Below are 22,200 nucleotides of genomic sequence, written 5' to 3' on the forward strand. Positions count from 1 at the left end.
ATGGAGAAATGAAACACTGCTAGTTCTAAATGGCCCTCGCCTGCCTCATCAATGTCGTAACCCGCCCCCGCCCCTGCCCCCAAAACCTACGTCAGAAGCCTCTGCGGGAGCTGCAGTCACTGCCAAGCTGCTAGAAGCCCCACTTGCCAACCTGCTGCCACAAACAAACCTCCCTTCCAGTCATCAACCCAAGCAAAGTCCATCTACAGAAAGAGCCACTAGGAAGCCAGGGTCACCGTTTTCTTCTGTAGACCATCTCCTCTCCCCAACCAGAAGTTGCAAAACTCTAGCAAGAGAACCCAACCCACCCCTTTCCACTAGCCCTTGCCTACCAATGTCAGACTTGAACCCACAGGAACCTGCTGCCCGAAGACGGCATCCCCCAGTATTCCATGATGAAATGCAGAATGCCATTTCCCAGGAAATGTTTAAAAAATGATGCTAACATTTACTGAGTACTTTTGTCACACATCAGATGCTGTATCAAGAACTTTCCATGCATTAATTAATTTAATCCTCACAACTCTATGAGGTAGGTTGTTATCATTATCCCCATTTTAAGATAAGGAAGCTCAAGGAGATTAAGAAATCCTGCTTATGGTTAATTAGGAGTGTGTTACATTTTGTGCTAAAAGAACTTAAATCACCACTTATAACACTACATCTATGGGGAGAAATTTCATTCCAGGAGTCAACGCTGACTTATAAAGAAAATGATACACCCCACCTGAAAATCAAAGGTTGCCTATATGATATAACCTGCCAAGAGTGACCTCAATATTCTCAACGCTCATTCCAACAGACACACCGCTAGAACAGCAAAACCGAATTAACATGCAACGAACAGACCAGAAATACTAGTTTCCTTTTAGCTCAACGTGAAAGCCTACCAAGTGGAAAACACAGGCACACTGCAAAGGCAGCACTGGACTCCCACTCTAAAGTGCACGGTGCCACCCAAGAGCAGAAGGTTAAATGCCCAAGACTTCAAATCTGATCACTGTCAAGAGTACTATCTGAATTTAGGAGAGTGTGTGTGGTGTGGCGAGGTGTGTGTGTGTGTGTGTGTTATGCTGCTTTCTCTAATATCATCAGGATGTAGAACTAAATTCATCTGGGCCATTCCCTCTAAATACTTCCAGTGCAGAGGTCAATTTTGTTTAACTTCAGGATACTAACACTAAATAATATTTCAGGATACTAATAAATGTTCACATAGATTCATGCCCCTAATACTGAGAGGGGAGTACATTTAATTTTTTCCATGAAGGAGTCACTCAAGCATCCTATATCTTATAAAGGTCAGTCTTCTTGCTTAAGGCTTAGCAATTTAAATAAATGTACTCTATTCTAGTCTAGAACATCTAGTAGGCCTCTTAGAGGCAAAAGAAACTACATTTAGTTGGGCTATTTTAAAGAGAACTGGGAAAGACCGGGAATTACATAATTCTTTATTATTAATTATTAATGATTTCTATGAATCCAAACACATTCTTTATTTCTGACCCATTAAAAAAAGAATTTTTTTTCAAGTGTGCACTGAAAAGCTAAAGAAAGAAACCAAGAAGCAGCAGCAAGATTCTCTCATAAATGAAAGCAACCAATAAAGAAGTATTTAATATTCAAAAGAAAAACAGGGTTAACTTTTTGTTAATGTCTTTTTAAATTTCATACCAAGTACACCTGGAATAAATAGCCCCAGGTATCGCTAAAACCCAACAATAGTCGTACCAAGAAGGGTTTCACGCACTTTGAACTAGGCCAGATCTTTCAAAATAAACCAGGTGGAGGGAGGGGTACTTGCCACTCTCTAGAGATGCAGCAGAAGCCAGGGAGACAGCTGGGCCCATGCCAAGTCCGTGGAAAGACTTGTACAGGAATAGGAACATGAGTACCCAACCTTTGTCACAATAAATTAACATTTAAATCAAATTTCAAGTTCTCAGACTCGAGAAATGCCAAAAGCACTCTAGCTGCGATGCATTACATACAATTTGGCAGATGAGGGAAGAAGGCTTAGGGATTAAGGGGGAAGTCAACCTGAGAAGAGTTTCAAAAATAACCACCGCACACCAGCAATTTAAATTAAGCAAAGAGGCAGAATGGGAACTCTTTGCCCTGGGGTAGATTCCTGTATATAATAAAGTCTATTTATGGAAACAGCTGCAGAAAGACAGCAGCTTCGCTGCAGGTAACAGTAATTAAGCAGCCAGTCTTTCTCTGTAATTAAACCTGCTTCACCATTTCTTCAAATACAAGTTTCAAGCAAGAGTATGGGTTCTAATTTTTACACTTCTATCCCAACTTCATAATCTGAAGGGCGGAAGAGAGCAAAACAAATGCTGAGTTACAGGCAGTGGGTAAAAGTGCAAAACTCTGAAAATACAACTTTTGCAAATCAAAATACAGCAATAAAGTAAACCAACTGAAAAGGTAATAGCAACATCCACGTAGTCATGCCAGCACAGTTTTGTTTCCTATCGTTTTACTTTTTTAGCATCTAGGCACTTAGGGGGGAGCAAACAGTGACATCCTCCCCCTCATTTTCATTCTCCTGGTGAAACTGGGACACTGAGAAAATGACACAGAGATACTTCCTATCTTCGCACACATGGACTGATTTCCCTTACCATGACTACCATCTCCAGGCCTGGTTGGTTCACTTCGACATCTCAACGAAATTAGTCGGAATATTTTGTTCAGCCAAAAGAAACTGATTTGTTTTTTCTCTGAAAGAGCAACGCTGACTACAGGAACAAATTTCAGAATCACTTGCTAACTCAAGGTTTCCATAAACTATCAGAAGAATTCATATGGGAACGTACATAGAGCACTAAGGATACTTTTTGTTTGACACACAGATGTCCACCTGCACCCTTCCCAAGACCCACAGGGGAAACCACATTGTTCCAGGCAAGCCAATTTTATCCCATGCTCTGGGAATGTAGCGTGCGATCTACACCGAGGCGATCAACACATTTCCACCTCCCAGACACTGTAATTGATTCAGGGCTGGTCATAGAACTGAGCCTGAGGCTTTGGCTTGGAATATGAGGACAAAGGTTCGTTCCATCTACCTCTGGGTGGCATGATTTACAGATGTGATACTTGGAACTTCTGTGACCATGTCTGCTTTCATGAGGGGCCTAGTCTGAGGAGGAAAACAATACAAGGAGGAGGGCGGGGAAAGAAAATAACCTGATAACATCACAAACCTCTTGATCAAATTACACCTGAAGCCCATCCCACAGCTCTCAAGTTGTCGGTCACAGAAGCCAATTAATTCTCTTTATTATTTAAACTGTTTGAGTTGGATTTTCTGTTATTTGCCACAGAAAGCATCTTACCCAATAAAAGAAGCTGGCATGAGGAAATGGAGTGCGTCAGTAACACACTGAAGAGCGTGGACTGGCTGAGCCAAGGACACTGAGTGGAGGCATGAGGACCTACTTACTATCTTAGACTGGCAAGATCACCTTTGATACTTAATAGAGACACAGCTGATTAAACCACGGCCTGTTGTGCCTTATGACATGGACCCGTGCCTGCAACTTTCAAGAATTCGAGGGGAAAAAAAAAAAAGATGCCAGAGTATGTGTTGGCTACTTCTTAAGGATCTACAAGAAAAAGACATGCTTGCTGTGAAACTGGTCTGTCTGAAAGCCAGAGAGGAGAACATATGACGCTACTAAGTTGAGTCATTCTGCCTGGGGGCAGGGGACATAGAGGAGCAGTCCTCTATCCCAAGCACCAACTGTTTCATCTCTACAGCCTGAAAAAGGGATAGCACTCCCACCATGAAGATGCAGTACAGGGGAGGTATCGCCTGCTCTACTGCTTCTTAAGCTTCTTAACTGTTCCCAGGTGGATTCCATTAACCAAGAGCTAAGGCACTCGGCAGAGCAACAAGGCCAGGTCCAATCGCCCAGAGACAAGTTCTCAGACCAAGTTCTAGGTTCAAAACCTGAGGGGTTGGTAGTATATCTGGTTTTAGTTATTAGTCCGTGGAAGCAGATAAACCTCGAAAGCCAACAACGTTTATAAGGGATCTACACTGCAAAGAAGTACGGCTGACAGTGACTTACAAGTGGCTTGACTCTTAAGACAATCAACCCCAAGACCTCCAACTCGTAAAACAAAAAACAACTGCTAAAGCATGACAAAGTCATCATCCCCAATGCTCCACTTAGATGGGGCCACAGAAGACAATGGACAGAGGAGGTTTTCTTGAGAACCTCTGGGGAGGGGGTGGCTCTGTTTTCAGCCATACAGGGAAGAGGTGCATTATGTTGGCTGGGGCATTTTATTTTCGTAAGCCTAAGTATGGAAAGAAAGGCTTATGTGAATGTTGGGCAGCCAAAGGGGGAGCATAGTAAACATTGGTCTTTTATTTTAAAGGGGACACCATCCAGTATACAATCCTATTCCTATTTGCACCCAATCTCCCTTTCAGGGGGCCCAGTTACCTTGCGACAAGTAATCTAGTGAGAAGCAATACCCAGTTCCCATTACAGAATTCAAAGGAGACAGATCTGCTCTCTCTCTACCCCAAGGAACGTGGTTTATATACAGCCAATGACATCCTCCTGTGACTTGGAGTCCCAGGTCATGATGACAGCTGGTGGTTACACTCATTATTCACTGCAGCAACAGCAGCATCATGAAACCAGGTGGTTCCTGTGCCATGGTTTCTGCTACGGATCCTGCCTCCCAGCCCTCCAGTCTCTCTTAGGTTCCTGCCTAGCTTCTAAGCCCGTATCCTTCCTGGTCCTCCAACCTCTGCAATTCTGTGAGTCTCTACATCGTTCCTGCATTGCAAGCAACCAAGATCCCTAATCGACATGAACACTAAGTACTGTGCCCAACATATAATTTTAAACCACGGTTACATCTTCAATATTACAGGTACCTAATCTTTTTCTTCCAACCTTGGTGAAAGCCATCTACAAAATACAACCACTGGCGGAGCCCTCCGAGGAAACACAGAGGAGCCTGGAAGTGGGGCCTCTACCTAAGAGTGCTGATTTAGCCCAACCACCAAGCACACCAACTGATACCCGGTGACTCCATGGCTGCCCCAGCTCTTTCCATCTGTTTGTCCATCCAAGAAAAACAAAATATATGATCACAACCACTCCTTCCCCCACCGACTCTCATCTCAAAAACTTCCAAAATTACTACCTATATTTCAGTGTACACCAGTTCACTTACTGGCATCTTTTGCAGTATAAAAATACCATTTAAAGTATTGAAAGCATCATTTCAAAAATTCCTCAAAATCTGAAAGAGAATGAAACATAAACATCTTAGAGCATCTTAAAATGCCATCTGTAACCTAACATTTAAATATGAGTAGTCTATTCAGTCCCAACCTTAAATGACCAGCCACCTACCATGTTAACGTCATCTATGCTCGGAACGTCAAGACCAGCATTCCCCAAGCCAACAGCCCTACACAGACATGGCCAAACTTCATGGCACATCCTTATGAAGGCCATGGCCATTCTACTATTGATATCAAAGCAGCAACACTGAAAAGCTGTTGCAAAGTAATTGATAATTTAATAATGACTAAGAAGAGATGCAGTTTAAGTTGAAATATAGCATCTGGTGGTCTCCCATGTTATTCGAAGGTCTCAGAGTGCCACAGATGAGAAACGATGTGTATTTTTAAGTTGAAAGAGTTTTACTGTAGAGTTTGAAAGAACACTCACAAATCAGAGCTCAGGGTGCAATGGTTAACAGGGATTAACATCAAGTCATGAACACAATTTTAAATTTGAAGAAACTTTGGGCTACAAACTATTAGATAAAAAAGATAAACAACAAGGTCTTACTGTATAGCACAGGAAATTATATTCAATATCCTGTAATAAACCGTAATGGAAAAGAATATGAAAAAGAATATATATATATAAAAAACTGAATCACTTTGCTGTACACCAGAAACTAACACAACATTGTAAATCAACTATACTTCAATTTAAAAAAATAATAGGGCGTCCCTGGTGGCGCAGTGGTTGGGAGTCCGCCTGCCGATGCAGGGGACACGGGTTCGTGCCCCGGTCTGGGAGGATCCCACATGCCGCGGAGCGGCTGCGCCCGTGAGCCATGGCCGCTGAGCCTGCGCGTCCGGAGCCTGTGCTCCGCAACGGGAGAGGCCGCAACGGTGAGAGGCCCACGTACCACAAAAAACATAAAATAAAATAAAATAATAATAATAAATAATGAGAATTCCCTGGAGGTGCAGTGGTTAGGACTCGGCGCTTTCACTGCCGTGGGTATGGGTTCAATCCCTGGTCAGGGAACTAAGATCCCACAAGCCTCACAGCGCCACCAAAAAAATAAATAAATAAATAAAATAATAATAAATTAATTAAATAAATAAATTTGAAGGAAATTTTAAAGCAAAGCCATAAAAGCCACTTGCAGGAAGACTTAATGAAAGGAGATTATCTACTGCTTTGGTAATTGTAAATGGGGACTGTTGAAACACGTCTACTATAATGTCATTAATAATACACATCAGAGGCAGCACCTTCAGGGCGTCTGCTTAGCATAGTAACAATTGTTCTTATTTGACTCGAGTTCCCCTCATTAACCTGCTTGTAGGGTGGTCATGTATGCATCCTAGACCCTTTTCTGGAGAATCAGCTCCTTGGTGTCCAGAGTCACCCTTATTCATCTTTCTCTCCCCAAAGGCACAGTGCACAGCCTCTGGCATATGGCAGGCATTCACAGAAACACAAAAGGAGAACAAGTATGCAAATTTACAGTTGACAACTGATTCATTCAATAAGGGCACATTCTCACAGCTGCCATCCTTGGTTGCTTGGTTCTGTCAAAGCAGACCAGAAGGCAAAATAATGACTGCGGCTTCAAGCCGCTTTGATCCATTCCTCTAAAAACATATTACTATCAACAAAGGACAGGAAACAGAATTGAGCTATTTGGCTCCCAAAGACATTGCTAATGCTTTTAAGAATAACATGAGAAACACATTTAAGTAAGAAAACAAGGCCAATGTGGCAAGACTTCATGAACAAAATGTCTTAAGACTCAGCAAATCCTGATGGCAAGACAAAGGTAAAAGAGGGACCAAGTCTACAGGACGCGGTTCCGGTTCCGTACCTAATGCAATGGGCTAAGTGACTGAGAAACACTGGAATTTCCAGATCTTTCAGAATAGCATGGAATCTCATCTCTGAGAAAAGTTTGATTAAATTTCCATTCAACTCAGTTCAACCACCATTTACAGTATTGAGCCCTGTTGGTCCCTGGGATTGTGTTAAGTGCTAGGGACACACTGTGAAAAATCATGGTACTTCCTCCTCTTATACACCCCCAGGAGCTCACAGTCCAGTAAAAGGGTTAAGACAAGAGAATAGGCCACTTCTGAAACTTCAAATGACCCTTTTAATGCTTAAGAGCAATACATGTTCACTACAGAAAAAAGAATCAGAAAATGTAGATGAGCAAAAAGAATATAAGACAAATCCAACACTCTCATGCTTTAGTTTAAATCCTTTTGGATTCATCAGAATCCTTACAAAACCAGATTTTTTTTTTTAATTAATTAATTTATTTTTGGCTGTGTTGGGTCTTTGTTGCTGCGCACGGGCTTTCTCTAGTCGCGGCGAGCGGAGGCTACTCTTCGTTGCGGTGCGCGAGCTTCTCATTGCGGTGGCTTCTCTTGTTGCGGAGCACAGGCGCTAGGCGTGCGAGCTTCAGTAGTTGTGGCACACGGGCTCAGTAGTTATGGCTCACAGGCTCTAGAGCGCAGGCTCAGTAGCTGTGGCACATGGGCTTAGTTGTTCCGCAGGCACGTGGGATCTTCCAGTACCACGTGCCTGCGTGGCAGGTGGATTCTTAACCACTGTGCCACCAGCGAAGTCCCAAAACCTGATTTTTATAACCAATGAATTGGCCATCGTTTCTGGTGTTACAAATTTTCATATATATCAATATTTCTGCCTCAGGTAGGAATGTGAAATAGATCCACAGGAGCTATGAAACCATGGAGCTGCACCAATGATATCCCCAACACTTTTAAATTCAGCCAAACTGCATGGCCATCTGCCCCCTTGTGCTTTAGCTTTTCCCCCTCCCCCAAATCAGCAACCCACATTATCAACAGCCCGCCCACCAATCATCTCTACCACTTGGCTGTGTCTAACATCTCGGCGCACAAAGATGTACACAATACATCCAAAATTTGTCTGTTGTATCATCACACACCAAAATACAAGAAAACAAAAGCAAAACAAAACCCTTCCACTCCCCCTAAATTCCACAGCCACAACTGATTCAGTTTCCCATCCTTGGCCTCTCCCTGTCTCTTCCTTCCCTCACAGCCAACCTATCTCCTTGATTATATCAGCTTAATCACTCCCACTCCATCCCTTCCCCGCCCCTCCCCACTGTGACTGCCCCAGCTCAGCCTTCATTATTTCTCACGCTGAAGGCAACATCTCCTAAGTGGTCTCCCCGACAGCCTCTGCCAGCCCTCTCCTTCCCCCATCCATGGGCCACACCACCGAAGTCGCCTTTCTAAATCACAGTCTGATCAGGTAAGTCCTGCTTTAAATCCTTCAATAACTCTCCAGTGTCTTTAAGCTAATATTCAAATGCCTTAGCAGATGCTCAAAAAGATGAAATGGAGAACTGCCATACGACCCAGCAATTCTACTGTAGGGTATGAAAGGAGAGACTCAAACGCCCAAATTCAAAGCAGCATTATTCACAAAACAAAATGTGACATATATATACAACAGAATATTATTCAGCCTTAAGAAAAGAAGCAAATTCTGACGCATGCTACAGCACAGATGAAACTTAAGGACATAATGCTAACTGAAGCCAGTCACAAAAGGACAAGTACTGTATGACTCCACTTATATGAGGTCCTAGAGCAGTCAAATTCATGAAGACAGAAACTAGCATGGTGGTTACCAGGGGCTGAGGGAGGAGGGAACGGGAAGTTGCTGTTTAACAGGTACATGGTTGCACAATAATGCGAATGTACTTAATGCCACTGAACTGCACACTTAAAAAGGTTAAAACGGTCAATGTTACATTATGTATGTTTTACCTCAATAAAAAAAATTCCTTATCAGAGATGACATGACTCCACAGCCGGACTCCAGACATCCTCCTCCTCCGTCTCATCTCTCCCCAACCAAGTTCCCCTGCCCCCTAAGACAAACCTCACAAGAAGGACCACCTGGGACAGACAGAAAAGCTGCTTTAGATCCTGACAGTGGTTCAGCTGAGCTGCTTGTCTTAAATAAATCCCCCGACTTCAACCAGTGTCAGCAGCGCTGCCCCATAGGCAGCACGCTCTGAACAAGCCCTACTCCTCCAGCACAGCTGTTAGCCTGCTGGTCTCCCCCGGCCCCTGGAGAAGGCCTGAGCTCCCCATGTGCGAAGACCCCGCTGCCTGGCCGAGGGGGCTGGCTCACAGGGCACTGGGGTGCGGAGCAGGTAGATGATGCGTGTGAGAGGGACACCGCGCGCTCTTCCTTCCAGGGCTGTTTCCATCATCTCTCCCCTTCCCGTCAGACAGCCTTGCATGGTTCCCCAAGAACAGGAAAGATCATGAGAGACTCGGGTTAGAAACCGAACGGCGAGACACTTTCTCGGTATTTACGAAGCTAAGGGCAAGCGGAATGAAAATTGCATCCTTTAGGACAATTTACTCAAGCAGCGTGGTTCTCAAAGGAGAAGGGGTTAGTGGGCCACGCAGAACCACTCGGGGTGCTTTGCAGGGCTCCCCAGAGATTGAGAAAGTGGGCCGTGACATGCTTTTGCGAAAAGGCAGAGGGGATGCCAATTCTCACTCCTATCAACACACTTCCTTAGAGAAGCTTAGACAGGGTATATCGATTCACGGCATTTACTTCACGTAGTTATCTGATTTTCCAATCCTGTGTTCCACTGTTAAAACCACTACATACTGAGGTTTTACCCACTTTTCTCTAAAGCTTTTTGTTAAGAATATATAATAGACTGCTAGTAGGAGGGCTTTTGTTACAATCTTGGATTTAGGGAAAAACAGGCCCAACTACTGGGCAGTTTCCATACCATAACTATTGTCTTAAGTTCAAACTATGGGTAACACAAAGGACATTAAATTATCAGGCAATGATACAATGGAACAGATTTGAACTGGGAATGAAAATAAACAGCTAAAAGCATACGGAAGCCCAAAAGCCATAAAGTCAGACTCAAATCTTAAAAAGCTCTGTGAATGGGAAAGGCAATTAATGCAACATTCTGGGTACCTAAGAGTTCACACCCCAGAGGGTTCCTCTGAATAGGCAGAGACGGGCCAGGACCGCTCAGTGTCAGGGGCAAGGTTCGTTTCTATCTGGGTAGAGAAAGGCTAGCCATATCAACCAAAGCCATCAGCCAGGAGCTGGGCTCCCCTCAACCCCGAGCACAGTCTAGTTATTAAGGATTTGAAAGATAGCATCTAGACAGAACTTTACAGTTCATAAAGTGACAGGTTAAAAAAAAGTTTTTTTCTAACAGTGGAAATGAAAAATGTATTATCTAGACTAATTGGAAAGATTTTTGAGTCAAAAATAACTGGCTGCCATGACAACACTGAAGGTTTTGGATTACTACAAACTATCTCTTCTGATGTAGGAGCAAAATTTCTTAGGATCCCAGGCAAAACCTTCTTTTAAGAGACAGAAATGGACCCAGCAGATGTTGCACATCTGGTTTCTGGAAGAGCCAGGGTGAGGAAGCTCTCCTATCTGTTCTGACAGTAGGCTTTCACACTTACTATATTAATATTACACACACCCTTCAATCTAATTCCTAAGTCACCAAAGGTCAGAATATTCCACAGTTTTTAAAGAGAAGCTTTACTTGGGAAAGAGTAACTTTCTACAAGTTTAGCTGCAAGAATTTTCCAGGACTGAGAATTCCCTTTTGATCCACCCCAACATGGAACAGCACAGGCTTTGAATCACTGACCCAAGCTCGAATCCAAGGGAATTCATCTATGGAATTCAAGTTTCTGATCTAAAAATTCAGGGGTGACAACATCCACTCCACTTTCTCTTTTTGTTTTTTTTTTTGCGGTACGCAGGCCTCTCACTGTTGTGGCCTCTCCCGTTGCGGAGCAACAGGCTCCAGACGCGCAGGCTCAGCGGCCATGGCTCACAGGCCCAGCCGCTCCGCGGCATGTGGGATCCTCCCAGACCGGGGCACGAACCCGGGTCCCCTGCATCGGCAGGCGGACTCTCAACCACTGCGCCACCAGGGAAGCCCCACTTTCTCTTTCGAGAAAGCAAAGCCTGACTCCCGAGAGGCTCTCACCAGATGTTAGTTCCCTCCCTTCGCAATGCCCATTTCTCCTGATCCTAAAGAGCTCCCCTACTCTCTTCCCTGCTGTCTTCTGGCAGGTGTGTCCATGCAAATAACCTCAAGCACTGCCTCATTTGAAATAGACACCCCATGGAGTTCAGTACCCGGAGGAGGAACGCAGCCAACATCACTGTCCCCACCGTCACTTCCTGGAGGAAGCTGTGCAGAGTCATGGCAGGAACAACTGCTGAAGGGCAGGGAGACTTCAGAGAATGACACCCACCCCCAGCCCTCCCTCTCCACCCCCTCCCCAAGCATGGTACCCTCACCAGCCAAAATCCTAGAAGGTCAAGAATGTAGGGCAAGCCGTCCTGGCTTTAGGGGGAACCTATGGTCATGCTGTCCTATACTGGATGTTACGAGAACTCATGAGCTAACGTCTGAAAAGGCCTATGAGTTCCTGTGGGACACAGTAGCCAAAAACTCTAAACCACTGTTATAGCCAGAAACACAAACTCAGCTGCACTGGGATGTGCTAATTATAACCCACAGTCCTCTCAATTTGTTCCCTCATGCGGATTAAAAAATATTCCAATAATAAAAACGTGTTTAGTTTGGCAAACCTGACACCCTGGAACCCCTAGGTGAACGTAAAACATTTCACATGTAACTGGCACACCTGACAGCTCTGATTGGTTCCTGGCCGGTGTGCGGATCCCAAATACCACCAGTGGTCATTAAATAGAATACAGTCACCTGGGGAAAATCAAGTTTCCTTCCAAATGAATTGGCTTGTTAATCAGAGGGTCCCAGTCGAGTCCCACATGCTAATACGCTCACCCAAGTCCTCCTGTCCTTGCCCCCTCCCCCTGCTTACATCGCTTGTACAGTGATTCTTTCTGCTCTCTTCATACTTGATCAGACCATCCAAGCACTCAAGATGTTCCCTTATAATTCAAAGTACGGTGAATTGCACCTAGGAGCCACCCAAGTAGGCTTTCTTGTAGCCATCAGTTTGGGGGTCCCTATAAATCAATTTTTGAAGACATCTGGCTGAACAAAGACTCTCACATAAAATAGCCTGGGGTACACCAGAGCAAAACGACCTTCCTTTAAAAAGGTACCTTTCAGTCATTCAGGCTCTTTTCAGTGACATTGGAGGGAAATATATTGAATTTAGTGCACTCTTTGGGGTAAGGAAGCAAGTTATCTCTCCGGGAAATGTCAGCTGTTGCATTTTGCAACAGACCAGAGGTTGGAATGACCACCACAGTGGCTCCAGAAAAAAACCCACAAGTGCCATATTGCAGACTCAGTTCTGCAGCTAGTGCGCAGTGTGATCCTAGGCACACTGCCAACTCTGAGCCTCAGTTTCCCCACAAAGGGGTCGAATACATCATCTCCTAAGATCCTGTCCCAGCTTCCATCATTACTGATTCAACCAAAAAAAAGCTCAACTCTGGCAAGACTGACCTCCTTCATTTTGGGATGCGCAAGCCTCCTGGGTCTGGTTACAAAGAATGTTAAAAACCAAAAATGCCAGTCCACAAGAAACTTTCCCAGTGACATCTACACAGAGGTAAAGGAAAGCAGCTCTCTTTATTCTGACCTCACCAGCAAAAAAAATGTATTAAGGGTCTAATCATACACAGCACAGAAGGAAATGCACAAGATCAACAGCATCACCATGAGCAAAGGCATCAAGGTACACGTGAATGTGTTCTCTCTCTGTTTACAACTACATGGTTAGCTGCAAAATGGCACTGGCTTTTTTAACAAATGCATCTAGTTAAGAAAGCAAAAAGGGATCTCAAATTACAAATTTAAAAACCCATATAAAATCAACTATACTCCACTAAAATTTTTTAAAAAGAAACCTATACAGTAAAAGAAAAATGTGCGTCACTCAACAGTACATCTTCAGTAATGCCTCTGTGCTTGTGGTTAAGAAAAAGTATTTTTGGAATAATAAAAATTCAGAAGCTTCCTCAAGCAGTTATCCACTAAAATAAAGTCTAATACACTACGTAATCAAAGAGAGAGATGTTTATATATTTACGTTAGGGCTTCATGAATGTTTATTAGTTCAGAATCGATCAAACAAAAATAGCTAAGATGTTACCAAAATGACACTGATAATGTAAATTGAGAAGGCATAACAACTTTGTCACTGAAAAAGAATTTTTAGAAAAAATAGCGAAATTGCAGTGGGTTACTTCACCTAAGTTGATTAAAATCAGCAATCAGATTCGAATTTGGAAGTATTTTCTTGGTTAATTTTTTTCTAGTTTTTCTCATTTGGAATTTAAAGCACCATAATTTTTCCATATCTCTAAACACATTCTAAAGTGTCTACGAAGAACTAAAAAAATACACAATTCAGCAAAGCCACTTACGAGACATGCCATAACTAAATAACCCTTTTTAAGTCACAAATTAAAATGTTTAACAAAATCTATGTTTACTAAATTTAAATTGATAAATGTTAACTAAATTTTAATAATAGTTCTGTTAATTTCCAAAAGTTCTGTAGGATGCAGCAATTATTTCATATATTTACATAAGGATACATATATACAAATGCCCCCAACATATAAACACATATTTTTTCCCTTGAATAGAGCACGCACTTAACCTGTAAAGCTATACAAAACTCAATTGTTAACCAGATTGACCAAGTATAGAACCATACAATAAATTTTCCCAACGGAAGTTTTGGTAAGAAATAAACATTTAATAGTGCACTACCCTGTATATGGCTGATTAAGAAAAGTTCATTTCCTTCTACAAGTAATTTATGAAAAAAAGATTTTCAAAATACCACATTGTTATATTATAAAGCATCAAATCAAAAGGCCTAAAAACTTAAAATTTACACTCTACCCTTAATCATGTCTCTCAATAGGTAGGTAGGTAGATAGATATAAAAACTACAGAGCGTTCTCTTTAAATGACATAATTATAAGGTTTAGAAATTAAAACTACATACCAACTTTTCTTCTCCATTGTTTTTTCCACTGATTTAACTAGCACTTTAGCATTTAGTACATATGAAAGGGAGAGACAACATTCATCGTGACCGGGAGAACACACCGCGTTCAACAAATATTTTACAAACAGATAAGGAGGGAAAAGTAGGTCAATATCCTGTGGCTAGGCAGAAGCAGCGTCAGCTTCCATTCAGAACTGAATTATATGATTAACCAGGCACAGCCTACTGCTCTAACCTATGCACCTAGGATGCATAGGCGCTGGGAGAAGAAAGAATTAGAGACACATCAACTGCTCCCCAGTCATTAGCAAGCTAGTTGGGGAAAAAAATTCTTAAGAGCAATATAACTAATAAAACAAGTGCTCACCTAGGGCAGATGATTCACCACAAAAAGAAGAAGATAGAGCCTACCATTTATGTTTAGAGGTAAACTATTATCATGGTCTAGGAGGATTAGAGAAGGATGGCTGAAGAGGTGAAACTTGACCTTGAGGGTCCTTTTTGAGGATGAGTAGGATGTGATTAAGCGGAAAAGAACTTGAAAGCAAGAGGTACAAGACATATTCAGAAAATGGTGTCTAGACAGAATGGCAGCAGAAGACAGCTGGTGTCGTGCCCTGCTGGGCCATGAAGCTGGAAGGAAAGGTAAGCTGAGGCAAGTCTGAGAGTGCGGGCTGAGGGGGTGGGAATGGGTGGGAGAGGAGAGGGAAGCATCACACAGCCTGCCTCATCTGTCTACACTTCTGTCATTACTGACATCAGTGCATCCGGAAGGCAACAAGTGTGATCCACAGTCACTGGTGATGGTCTGATGGAAAATAAAGTTGAGGACAGCCATTATAGATGATTGGGAGTCATCAATTTTTGAGCTGGCACAGGGACAACAAAAATTTTAAGGAGATTTATTTGATCAGGCAATAGTCTGAATTAGTTGGGAGAGTGACTAGAAGCAGGGAGTAGGAGTGCTCTGTGCAGTTGTTCAGTTTGTGCACTGCATAAAAATGGGCCAGCCAGGAGGGAATATGGGGACTGACATCAAGTCAAGCTCCTGAGGGACTGGATTTGCCCAAAAGGACACCTTTTCCTACTTGCATAAATGCACTGTACAAGCTAGCAGTAGGGAATTCAGTTGGGGCACAGATCTAGAAGTTCAGGAATAAGAACGAGGGTAGAACTAATAGAAATGAAATGAGGATAAGTGCAAGAGAACTAACAGACAAATATATCATAAATGGTAGGAAACTAATTTGATGGAGGGCGCAAGAGAGAGAGGAGGATTTACGACTCATGTAGAGGCTCTCTCATCCAAATGCCTAATGATTGACAGTTTGGTTGTTTTTTTTTTAAAGGTCAGTTAACGTTGGAAGTCATAAGTAAACGATACATACCTAAACCTATTATTTTAAATAAATCCTATAAAAATATATATTTTCCGATCTTTTTCTGTAGCGCTGAGGCCTTCTGAGTGTATGTCCACTGACTGTAGTACCCAGTGGTCTCTTGTAAAAAACATCCTCATGGCCTCATCCTCCAAGTCTAATTTCTTTAAAGAAGAGTGAGGCTGTAAAGACACCTGGGACGCAGTGCAGGGTGGACTGCACTACTCCTGACAAATGCTCGATAATCCCTCTGTGGGAAGACCATCTATCCCTGAACTGCTGAATTCAGGCGTATGGCCATAAAGGTTTCACGTCCGCCCTTCCCTCTGCCACTGGGATCAGCAATGTTCCAGAGGGCACAGCTCCATCAGACTATGCGCTGGAGTGAGGGCCAGGGCAACATGGGGCAGACCCCCACCTGACCTACAATGGCCACCCAGCGTGAGTGTGCATTACCGTTTGAGTCACTAAGATCCCCAGGTTCTACATAACCACAAATTAATCTACTATCCTGAATGACTAACAATATTAGTGGGAATACTTTTATTTTATGATCCTCCAAATCCTTTAGTTATTTCAGTTACTCCTAAATCATTTGTAGAAACTTATTAGGTGGTTTACAAACAAACATTCACATGAATATTCATAGAAACAATTCTTTTTGCACGTATATTTTAAATCACTATATTAAATATAATAATAAGTACAATTGGCATAAACAGGCTTGGGAATAAACACAGTTGAGTCCACATAAGCATAGACTGGTAGGAACAAAAACTCAAGAGCACACTACAGGGTAGCCCTCTGACTCTGGGCATTTACTGTATCATGGACATCAGTTGATATATTTGACAAAGGAAAAGAACACCTACTAATCCAGCAAATCTGGAGGTCCCTAAGAGCTCACAGAGTTTTCTAAAGCCATGAGCCTCTAGACAATTTAAAGAATGAATAGTACTATCGTATTACCAGGTTAAAAATCTGGTTGCTTTCTCAAAACCATATCCAACTACCATATTTATTCTGTCCCAAATGTATAGTCAGAAGTGCCTAAGTCATTTAAGCAAGCACAAAAATAACACTTCAAACCCACAACCAGACACAGAGTCAAGAGTACAAGGTCACATCTCATTCCAATAACCTGCCTCTTAAAGATAGAAAGAATAAACACATAAGTTACTATTAAAAACTAAATTTGAGTTTCATACTTTAAAATTATGTACTTCTTTTAAAACTGTTGACAGAGATAAATGTTCCTCTCCAGGTTGCCCAGCAAAATCTGGGTGCTATTTTAGGTGGCCAAACAGTAAATCTATCCGTAATTTATACACTTTTAGAAATCTGATAGCCTTTTCAATAAAAATATGAACTTTTACGTAGAAATCATACTGATATATTTCAATAGACTATGGAGAGAAACACCATGTAAACACATGTACACCAGAAACCCCAGTGCAACCAACCACAGTTTAAATAACATATACCCACAATTTAACCCCAACTCCCTCATCAACACCATTCATGTAAAGCCTCCCTCCTCAGCATCAAATAGGATAATCATAACTTCTATACAGTTTTAATTCCAAAAAATAAAAAGCCACATCTGAAGGAAAAAAAGGCAGTAATACCATACCTACCCAAATAATTCTGCCCCCAGGCACTACTGGGATAGCTACCCACTCAGTCTTATTTTAACCAAGATAGGCTCTTGGGAAAAAAGGAATCCAAGACCAAACTCAAGGGGATAAAACAACAACAATATTAATTTGTAAAATATGAGATAAACTCAAATATAAATTTTGACTGAACCTTGACCTAAATCAATGTTCCCACTGTTTTGTTTTGTTTTTCTTTTAAACTGTGAAATAAGCAGCCACGAGGACAAGATTACAAAATGGTTTAGTCTTATCATCAAATAAAATTTACTACAGGGTTAACCTGACACAACTTTTTATACCTGAGAGAATTAATACTTTGCTACCTGAAACTGAGTTATAGTTGAGAAGGAGATGAAGACAAATAAATCAACTTGATTCTAGCAGGAGAGGAAAGCCAAGGCCCAAACCCTACGGAACCTGGACACCAAGGGACCAGGGGGAGATGAGACCAGAGCATGGGTCACCAAAGCCAAGTACGATGAGAAGCAGCAGAGGGTCAACAGTGTGTGTGTGTGTGTTCGGGGGGAGGAACGGAGGAAGGAGAAAGGATAAGTGTGTCATCAGGCCTAGAATCCATCTGTTAGGAGCTGAACTGTGTCACCCCCTCCCCAAATTCATATGTTGAAGTCCTAACCCCCAGTACCTCAGAATGGGGCTGTACTTGGAGACAGGGCCTTTAAAGAGGTGATTAAGTTAAAATGAGGCCATAAGGGTGAGCCCTAATTCAACATGACTGGTGTCCTTATAAAAAGAGAAGACAGGGACACAGCCAACACAGACTGAGGGATGTGCATATGAGGCCCGGTGAGAAGGTGGCCATCTGCAAGCCAAGGAGAGAGGCCTCAAAGAAACCAAACCTGCTGACACCTTGATCTTGGACTTCCAGCGTCCAGAATGGTGAGAAAATGTATTTCTGTTGCTTACGATACCCAGTTGTGGCATTTTGTCACGGCAGCCCACGCAGACTAATATACTGTCCTATAAGCCCTGGTAAGACTGGCTACTTCTCTCTTCCTCCACCGCTAAGCTTTTGACACAGCCTACCTTTTGACAGTTGCCACCCTTCCTAGGCACCCACAGCTCACTCGGCATGTGCCACTGAAACATCTTCAAGTAGAACGTCACCACCTGTTTGCTGCCCGCGAACTCCTTCCTTAAAACTCTCTCCTACTGTAAAGCAATTATACTCCGATAAAGATGTTAAAAAAAAAAAAAAGTAGGCAGAAGACCTAAACAGACACTTCACCAAAGAAGATATATAGATAGCAAATAAGAAACAAAACAAAACAATAAAAACTCTCTCCTGCCCTGGCTTCCCTCTGGCCACGTCTCCCTGGCTCTTCACTTCCCACCCCACCACTCCTTATTCTCCTTAGTGGCTTCTCCTTCCTCCACTTGTCACAAAATAATGTCTCCCAGACTTCTATCACCCACCTTCCCTGCTTCTCCCTCCGCCCTCCAAGTGATCCTCACAACATCCACAGCTTCGACCACACCAAGATGCTGGTAGTCCCTCCATCCAGACCTCAGGCCCTGGCCTGTCCCTGAGCCCCAGCGTCTGCTGAACCTCCCTCTCTGCCTGGAGGCCCCACATCCCAAATGGAACCCACCCCCTTCAGCCTGTCTGTGACGACCATACCCAACATCACACAGACCAGAAACTTGGGAGTCATCCCAGACCACCACTTCCCCTGCCCCCTCCAATCCAGTCACTACATCCAGCCCACTGCTTAAAGAGGGGTACATCACAACAGTCACCACAATCATTGACCCAGTCAGCTCATTCTCAACAGCTACTGTCAGAAAATAACCCAAAATAGAGAAAAGGTTATATGCACAAATACGTTCATCACGGTATTATTATTTACAGCAGCAAAGTGGTGGAAGCAACCCAAATGCCCAATAAAAAAGAGGTGTTTCAGGAAATTACGGTACTCAGTGGAATAACACAACTATAAAATGTATCTCGAAACTCACAGCAGCACAGAAAATACATGAACTCTATGATTACAATCATTCCAAAATATACACATAGAAAACTTGGAAAGGAATACTCAGAAATGACCATAGTTGATATTTTAAGAGTTAGTTAACTCAAGAAGAGTCTTTTTTAGTTCCACTTTCCAAACTTCCTGTAATGTTTCTTCTTAAGATGATTTTTTAGTACAAAATATCCAAAAGGGAGTGTTAGTAATCTTGGACTTTCTGAGTTGCCTGGTTTCAGGATAAATGGGAATCTTACTACAGGATCCCCTTCAGCTGCCACGCTACCTTCATGTTACATCTGTTACAACATCCAAAACTAACTCCCACAAAATAACGTTCCCCCCTAAATCCTATTATACTTGTAGCCCTCAGTGTGAGATCCTAAAAATTAATTCTTTCAAGAAGTCCAACTGGACACATAAACAGCTGCAAAACTGCAGAAGTGGGCTCCCAGCATCTGCCATGGTCATTAACTGTTCTCGTAAGAAAAGATCACCACACGCGAGCTGCTGCCAAGAGGGCAAGTGCAAAGCTGGAAGCGGAATCACAGAAGGTGAAGCCCCCGCTGCACCCAGGGTCTGACAGGCTCGCTGGCTGCCAGGTAAGGAAGGGGCACTTTCCCATCCAAGGAGAGAACTTGTCAACTCTTCCATCCCAGAGTCCATGAGATACGAAACAGGTCACCCCAAAGGATGTATAACGGCACATGTCTCCTGTAGCAGTTTACCTATACTTTTCTGTTTCTTTTTTCAATTGCAACAAACAGCAAGTATTAAGGTTGGGCTGACAGTGTTACCATTATTTCTCAACACCTGTGGCACGCACGTGTCAGCTAAACCCAACAGATTTCTCTTCCTCCATGTATTGGGGTATATGAAGTGAAACAGACAAGATGCAAGATCACGTCTGTACCTAGTGGGCTTGTGATAATACAGATCTTTTACAACTGCTGCCTTACTCAATAGTGGTATACATGCTGCTTCTAATTTAAAGTACTCTGCTGATGAATCCTTTTGAATTGTGATTCCTAAATCCTAGTTATACCCATCCTATAAATCCAGATTTTACCCCAACTAAACTAGACTTCCTTACAGCAGAGAAAGAATGCGCATAAATATTTATGTTCAAATTAGGCATTTGTGGTTGGAGATGAAGAACACTACAAACTATGGAATAAGGTATAGGAAGGTATCCCTTAATTTAAATCCCCTCTACTAGATTTTACATTCAACTGTGAAATCTCACTGAAATTAGCAATATTTCTCAAGTAAATAGCTATTCTGTTGAGTAGCAACATGCTGTCATACTTTCTTTGAAATCCATGCCGGTATAATTTTGAGATACTTACAGAAAGCCACTGCTTAAAAATAAATTCCTGTAGATAAAACAAACTTAGCAGGAAAGCCCATTTCTCCACTCACAATTATTCAAGAAGAGGCACATGAAAGGAAAACTGGAAAGCTCACTGAACTTTTTAAAAGGTAACTGAAATCAATGGGCTTTTAAGGAAATGTGTCAAATTTGGCAAAGTTCTCTTTCTAAAAAATGTATTTTGGTAATTTTCCAGAATTCGGTTCTTTCAGTTTGGAAAACTTTAAAAATTCGGAGACATAACTAAATGGTAGCCACACAGATGACCCTCAGCAAAATAAGAGAAAAAATTCAACTTCAGTATCCCCTTAATCTCCCCTTCCTTTCAGTCTCCCAAGTCCCCCAAGATTCTTGGTGCTTTTAGGAAATCACAGACTCCCCCAGACTTTAGTGAGTTAGTAAGTTAATTCATGAATTCCAGGTATGAGTAAACAAAAGGCAACTTAATGTAGGTTTTTGAGGGTGAAAAGTTACATTTATTTTTACGATTAAAAATAAGAAATAAAATTTAGTCTTTACTTGGAATTGTAGCAATCTGTGCATCATTTCCATGTGACAAGCAAGTAAAGGAGAAAGATGGGACATTGAAAGGAGTGGTTTTCAAGGGGAGGGGAGTAAAAGCAGACCAAAGAGAGGAACAGATGGCCAGAGGCACTCTCAGGGAGCAGAGCAAGAGACAACAAAGGGAAAATAATGACAGAAAAAGTAACATTCAAAGAAAGAAGAGTTTCACAAGGATCCACATCCCCATCTTCTAACTTCCTGGGATGCTTCTGCTGAAGACTTTTAAATACTGTTGCGTTCCTGCAACTATAAGCATAAATGGGAAACTACTCCACCTGCGAATACAATCAGAGCAGGCAGACCCCAGGCGTGCCACCCTCTTCGGCTCCACTTTAGTGAACCGCTGAGGCAACCGCAGCCTGAGCTTTTTCATAAGATTTTTTGGTATTGTTATTAGTTCAGAGCTAACATAACCAGATTACAGAAAATGCAGAAAATAAAGAGGGTTGTAAAAGTAAGTCATCCCTATCTACTACACTAACACAATCACTGTTAACATTTCGGTTTCTTTGCCATCTTTCTTCCTATATATTTTTCAGAGGAGAAACTAGAGCCCCGTATCAAATCACACATTATATACACTGCTTGGAATCAAACAGATCTGAATATCTGGTGGGGGAAGAGGAGGAAGAACTCCAGGAATCCATTTTCAGAAAAGACTGAGTAGCAACTCACATTTATACTGTGCGCTTGCTCTGTGCCTGACGTTGTTTATTCTATGGACATATGTGTGTTTACTCATTTAATCCTTATTACAATCCAAGGAAGAAGGCTCTACTATTACCCAAATACCGCAGGTGAGAAAACGGAGGCAGAGACAGATTAAGCTATGTGGCCAAGGACATGGGCTGCTAAACAGTCAGGTTTCAAACCCAATACTTTCCCCAGAGCGCAGCCCAGCACCATTGCACCACACTGCTTCCCACTGAGC

At 42.4% G+C, this 22,200-nt stretch overlaps 1 protein-coding gene across 3 annotated transcripts in view; it reads right to left on the minus strand.

Moving 5' to 3' along the window:
* Window positions 1-22,200, minus strand: part of MYO1B (myosin IB) — a 183,663-nt gene that overhangs the window by 151,769 nt on the left and 9,694 nt on the right. The window lies entirely within an intron of this gene.

This window comes from Tursiops truncatus, chromosome 7, assembly GCF_011762595.2.
Source record: "Tursiops truncatus isolate mTurTru1 chromosome 7, mTurTru1.mat.Y, whole genome shotgun sequence".
NCBI classification, from domain to species: Eukaryota; Metazoa; Chordata; class Mammalia; order Artiodactyla; family Delphinidae; genus Tursiops; species Tursiops truncatus.